A 5,000-nucleotide genomic window follows, 5' to 3' on the forward strand; every position below is an offset into this window, starting at 1 on the left:
AGGATGGGGCTTCCCCGCCCTTCACGGGGCGGCGGCCTCCGCACTCCCGGGGCGTCTCGTCCTCATTGCGAGGTGAGGCGCACCTAGAGCGTACACGTTGGGACCCGAAAGATGGTGAACTATGCCTGGCCAGGACGAAGTCAGGGGAAACCCTGATGGAGGTCCGTAGCGATTCTGACGTGCAAATCGATCGTCGGAGCTGGGTATAGGGGCGAAAGACTAATCGAACCATCTAGTAGCTGGTTCCCTCCGAAGTTTCCCTCAGGATAGCTGGTGCTCGTACGAGTCTCATCCGGTAAAGCGAATGATTAGAGGCCTTGGGGCCGAAACGACCTCAACCTATTCTCAAACTTTAAATGGGTGAGATCTCCGGCTTGCTTGATATGCTGAAGCCGCGAGCAAACGACTCGGATCGGAGTGCCAAGTGGGCCACTTTTGGTAAGCAGAACTGGCGCTGTGGGATGAACCAAACGCCGAGTTAAGGCGCCCGAATCGACGCTCATGGGAAACCATGAAAGGCGTTGGTTGCTTAAGACAGCAGGACGGTGGCCATGGAAGTCGGAATCCGCTAAGGAGTGTGTAACAACTCACCTGCCGAAGCAACTAGCCCTGAAAATGGATGGCGCTGAAGCGTCGTGCCTATACTCGGCCGTCAGTCTGGCAGTCATGGCCGGTCCTTGCGGCCGGCCGCGAAGCCCTGACGAGTAGGAGGGTCGCGGCGGTGGGCGCAGAAGGGTCTGGGCGTGAGCCTGCCTGGAGCCGCCGTCGGTGCAGATCTTGGTGGTAGTAGCAAATACTCCAGCGAGGCCCTGGAGGGCTGACGCGGAGAAGGGTTTCGTGTGAACAGCCGTTGCACACGAGTCAGTCGATCCTAAGCCCTAGGAGAAATCCGATGTTGATGGGGGCCGTCATAGCATGATGCACTTTGTGCTGGCCCCCGTTGGGCGAAAGGGAATCCGGTTCCTATTCCGGAACCCGGCAGCGGAACCGATACAAGTCGGGCCCCTCTTTTAGAGATGCTCGTCGGGGTAACCCAAAAGGACCCGGAGACGCCGTCGGGAGATCGGGGAAGAGTTTTCTTTTCTGCATGAGCGTTCGAGTTCCCTGGAATCCTCTAGCAGGGAGATAGGGTTTGGAACGCGAAGAGCACCGCAGTTGCGGCGGTGTCCCGATCTTCCCCTCGGACCTTGAAAATCCGGGAGAGGGCCACGTGGAGGTGTCGCGCCGGTTCGTACCCATATCCGCAGCAGGTCTCCAAGGTGAAGAGCCTCTAGTCGATAGAATAATGTAGGTAAGGGAAGTCGGCAAATTGGATCCGTAACTTCGGGATAAGGATTGGCTCTGAGGATCGGGGCGTGTCGGGCTTGGTCGGGAAGTGGGTCAGCGCTAACGTGCCGGGCCTGGGCGAGGTGAGTGCCGTAGGGGTGCCGGTAAGTGCGGGCGTTTAGCGCGGGCGTGGTCTGCTCTCGCCGTTGGTTGGCCTCGTGCTGGCCGGCGGTGCAGGATGCGCGCGCCTGCGCGGCGTTCGCGCCCCGGTGCTTCAACCTGCGTGCAGGATCCGAGCTCGGTCCCGTGCCTTGGCCTCCCACGGATCTTCCTTGCTGCGAGGCCGCGTCCGCCTTAGCGTGCTCCTCCGGGGGCGCGCGGGTGCGCGGATTCTCTTCGGCCGCCATTCAACGATCAACTCAGAACTGGCACGGACTGGGGGAATCCGACTGTCTAATTAAAACAAAGCATTGCGATGGCCCTAGCGGGTGTTGACGCAATGTGATTTCTGCCCAGTGCTCTGAATGTCAACGTGAAGAAATTCAAGCAAGCGCGGGTAAACGGCGGGAGTAACTATGACTCTCTTAAGGTGGCCAAGTGGCGGCGGTGTGGCTGCATCCGGACTTGGCTTTTCGAAGTGCGGTCTTGATGTAGTCGTGCTGCTGCTGCGAGGTGCCTTCCTTGGGTTATAGTTACAGGGAGAGTGATGCGCAATACATGGGCCTAGCCCTCTTAGCCTCTCCTCTCCTGCGGTCTTCTCCCCTTCTCGTGGGCCCGCTGATTTTTGCAGAGTGGAAGACCGCACCAGGGGCTTGGGGGGGTTACCAGCCCCCCCTCGCATTATCCCTTTATAGTTGGGGGCAGCCGACAAGAAACAAGAGATGGTGGCCCTTCCGCTGAAGGTGCCACCCCAGCTACCCCAGCACCTATCCGGCCAACCGGCCGTAACGAAAATGCGATAGTTTGTGTAGCTCCCTTTGCTTGCAGTGAGTGCCACCGCACTTTTACCACGAAGAACGGTCTCGGGGTCCATCGCCGCCGCCAACACCCTGCGGCCGCCAACGCTGAGATCGTGACGGAGAGGCATCGTGCGAGGTGGACGGAGGAAGAAGTCCTGTCGCTCGCCAAGGCAGAGGCCGAACTGTTCCTGGAGAGGGACGCCCGGTTCTTCTTTGTAAATCAAGAACTTACCAGGATGTTCCCCGACCGAACGCTTGAGGCAATCAAGTGCCGACGGCGGCAAGCTGCCCACAAGCAGCTTGTCCGCCAATTCATGGAGGCACTTGAGATCGGTCGGGGTGAAGAGCCGGCGTCCCGCCGTGGAGCAGCGAGCTCGCTGCCTGACGCGGGCGAGGCCGCTGCGCCGCCCGTCGACGCAGCCGAGGACTTCGCGGCCGACACCACCGGGCCGCCGCCGGAGGGGCCGACTGACGCCGCCATCTGGGAGCATCTGGCGGGGCTACCTGCTTCCGCCCAGCGTTTCTCTGCCCTGGATCGAGTCATTGGTCTGGGGCGGGGCACGCCGCCCGATGTCATCCTGGGCATGCTCCCGGATGCCCTTGCGTCGGTCGGGTCCAGGGGGGAGAGGTCGATCACCAGGACACAGCGGCCGCGCCAACCATCCAAGCGGCCGCCTGCCGCCCCGCCGCTGCAGAAGCGCAAGCGGCGCCGCTGGGAATACGCGCGGACACAGGACGCCTTCCGTAGGTCGCGTGCGCGTTGCGTGCGCGGCTTGCTGGACGGCACCCTGCTGCAGCCGCCACCCGACATCCCCGGTCTGCTGGACTTCTGGGCGGACCTCTTCACGAAGAAGCCGATCTCCACCGCCGGCTTCATCCGTGACCGCCTTCTCCCGCACTCGGAGCCTGTCGCTCCTGAGTGCCTATGGGGGCCGGTCACACGTGAGGAGGTCGCTGCTGCCTTGCCGCCCAGGGGATCGGCAGCCGGGCCGGACGGCCTGACTCCAGCGGAGCTGCGGCGCCTGCCGCATGAAGTCCTGGTGAAACTCTTGAACCTCTTCCTCCTGGCCCGCGCCCTCCCCGAGCGTCTGCTTCGCGCCCGGACGTCACTTCTCCCCAAAACGGCTGCACCAACATCCCCCGCTGACTTTCGCCCCATTACGGTCTGCTCGGTGTTGGCGCGGACCTTTCACAAGGTTTTCGCGTCACGCCTGATGCGTGCATGTGCTGTGGACGAACGTCAGCGGGCATTCATCCCCCGGGATGGGATGTTGGAAAACACCTTCATCTTGGACACTGCTCTCACCGACGCAGTCCGCTCCTGTCGCTCTGTTTTTGTGGCATCGATCGACGTCTCTAAAGCGTTCGATTCGGTGGACCATGCCGCCCTCCGCCCCGTGCTGAGGGCTCATGGCCTGCCGGATTGCTTTATTGAGTACGTCGAAAGGTGTTACGAGGGTAGCACGACGGTGATAGCGGGCGGCGCCGACGTGGGCGTGCCCCTGCAGCCGGCTAGGGGTGTGCGTCAGGGTGACCCCCTCTCCCCCCTCCTTTTCAATTTTGCGGTGGACTATGTTTTGAGTCAACTTCCCTCCCACATCGGAGCTCGGATCCTTGGTCGCAGAGTTAACGCTGCGGCCTTCGCAGATGACGTCCTGCTTTTTGCATCGACCGCGAGGGGATTGCAGTTCCTCATCGACGCAGCCGTCGCAGCCCTCGCCCATCTGGGGCTGCAGATCAACGCCCGGAAGTGTTTCACCCTCGCCTTAGTCGCGTCTGGGCGCGACAAGAAGGTGAAGGTCGACGCCGACGTTACCTTCAAAGCGGGCAACGCCACCGTGCCCGCCCTACGTGTGGGTGAAACCTTCCGGTACCTGGGACTGCAATTCTCCACCGCTGGTCGCTGCGTTTTCAACCCACGACGCCACCTGGTGGAGCAGCTGGACGTCATCTCCCGAGCTCCGCTCAAGCCGCAACAGCGCCTCCACGCCCTCACCACCGTACTTCTGCCTGGCCTGTACCATGGGCTGGCCCTCAGCCGCACCCGAGTGGGTGCGTTGAAAGCGGCAGATGTGACCATCCGTGCCGCCGTCAGGAGATGGTTCCGCCTTCCGGCGGACACTCCCCTGGGCTACTTCCACGCTCCTGTAGCCCAGGGAGGCCTCGGCATCCCATCATGCCGATGGATGGGGCCAACACTTCGCCGGTCCCGTCTCCTGGCGCTGAAGAGGATTGGGCCAGCCGCCGACGGTGCAGGCCGGGACGAGGTGCAGCGTGAGATTGAGGCGCTGGAGCGGCATCTTATGTGGGAGGGCCACCTCCTCAAATCGTCGACGCAGGTTGGAGAGATGTGGGCCGCGCGCCTGCACGTTGCCTTTGACGGTGCGGCGCTGTCATCTTCCGCCGCCGTCAAGGGGCAACACCAGTGGGTCGCTGACACCAGTCGCCTGCTATCTGGGCGTAACTTCATCGACGCTCTCCGCGCCCGCATCAACGCCTTCCCCACGAAGGCACGGCGCAGTCGCGGGCGGGAGGCGGACACCAGATGCCGCGCGGGCTGCCAGGCCGTAGAAACCGCCAACCACGTGCTACAGGCTTGCTTCAGGACGCACGGGTCCCGGGTTAAGCGGCATGACGCGATCGTGCGCTATGTCGCCCGTGGACTCGCGCAGAGGGGCTTCAATGTCTCTGTGGAGCCCCACCTCCGCACACCTGAGGGAATCCGCAAGCCTGACGTGGTGGCGGTTAAAGACGGCATCGCCCGCGTCATCGACG

General features: G+C 62.6%; 1 pseudogene; it reads left to right on the forward strand.

Moving 5' to 3' along the window:
- LOC124590714 overlaps positions 1–5,000 on the forward strand; it is a 7,963-nt pseudogene that overhangs the window by 1,029 nt on the left and 1,934 nt on the right.

The sequence above is a fragment of the Schistocerca americana genome, unplaced genomic scaffold, assembly GCF_021461395.2.
Source record: "Schistocerca americana isolate TAMUIC-IGC-003095 unplaced genomic scaffold, iqSchAmer2.1 HiC_scaffold_77, whole genome shotgun sequence".
Taxonomy (NCBI): Eukaryota; Metazoa; Arthropoda; class Insecta; order Orthoptera; family Acrididae; genus Schistocerca; species Schistocerca americana.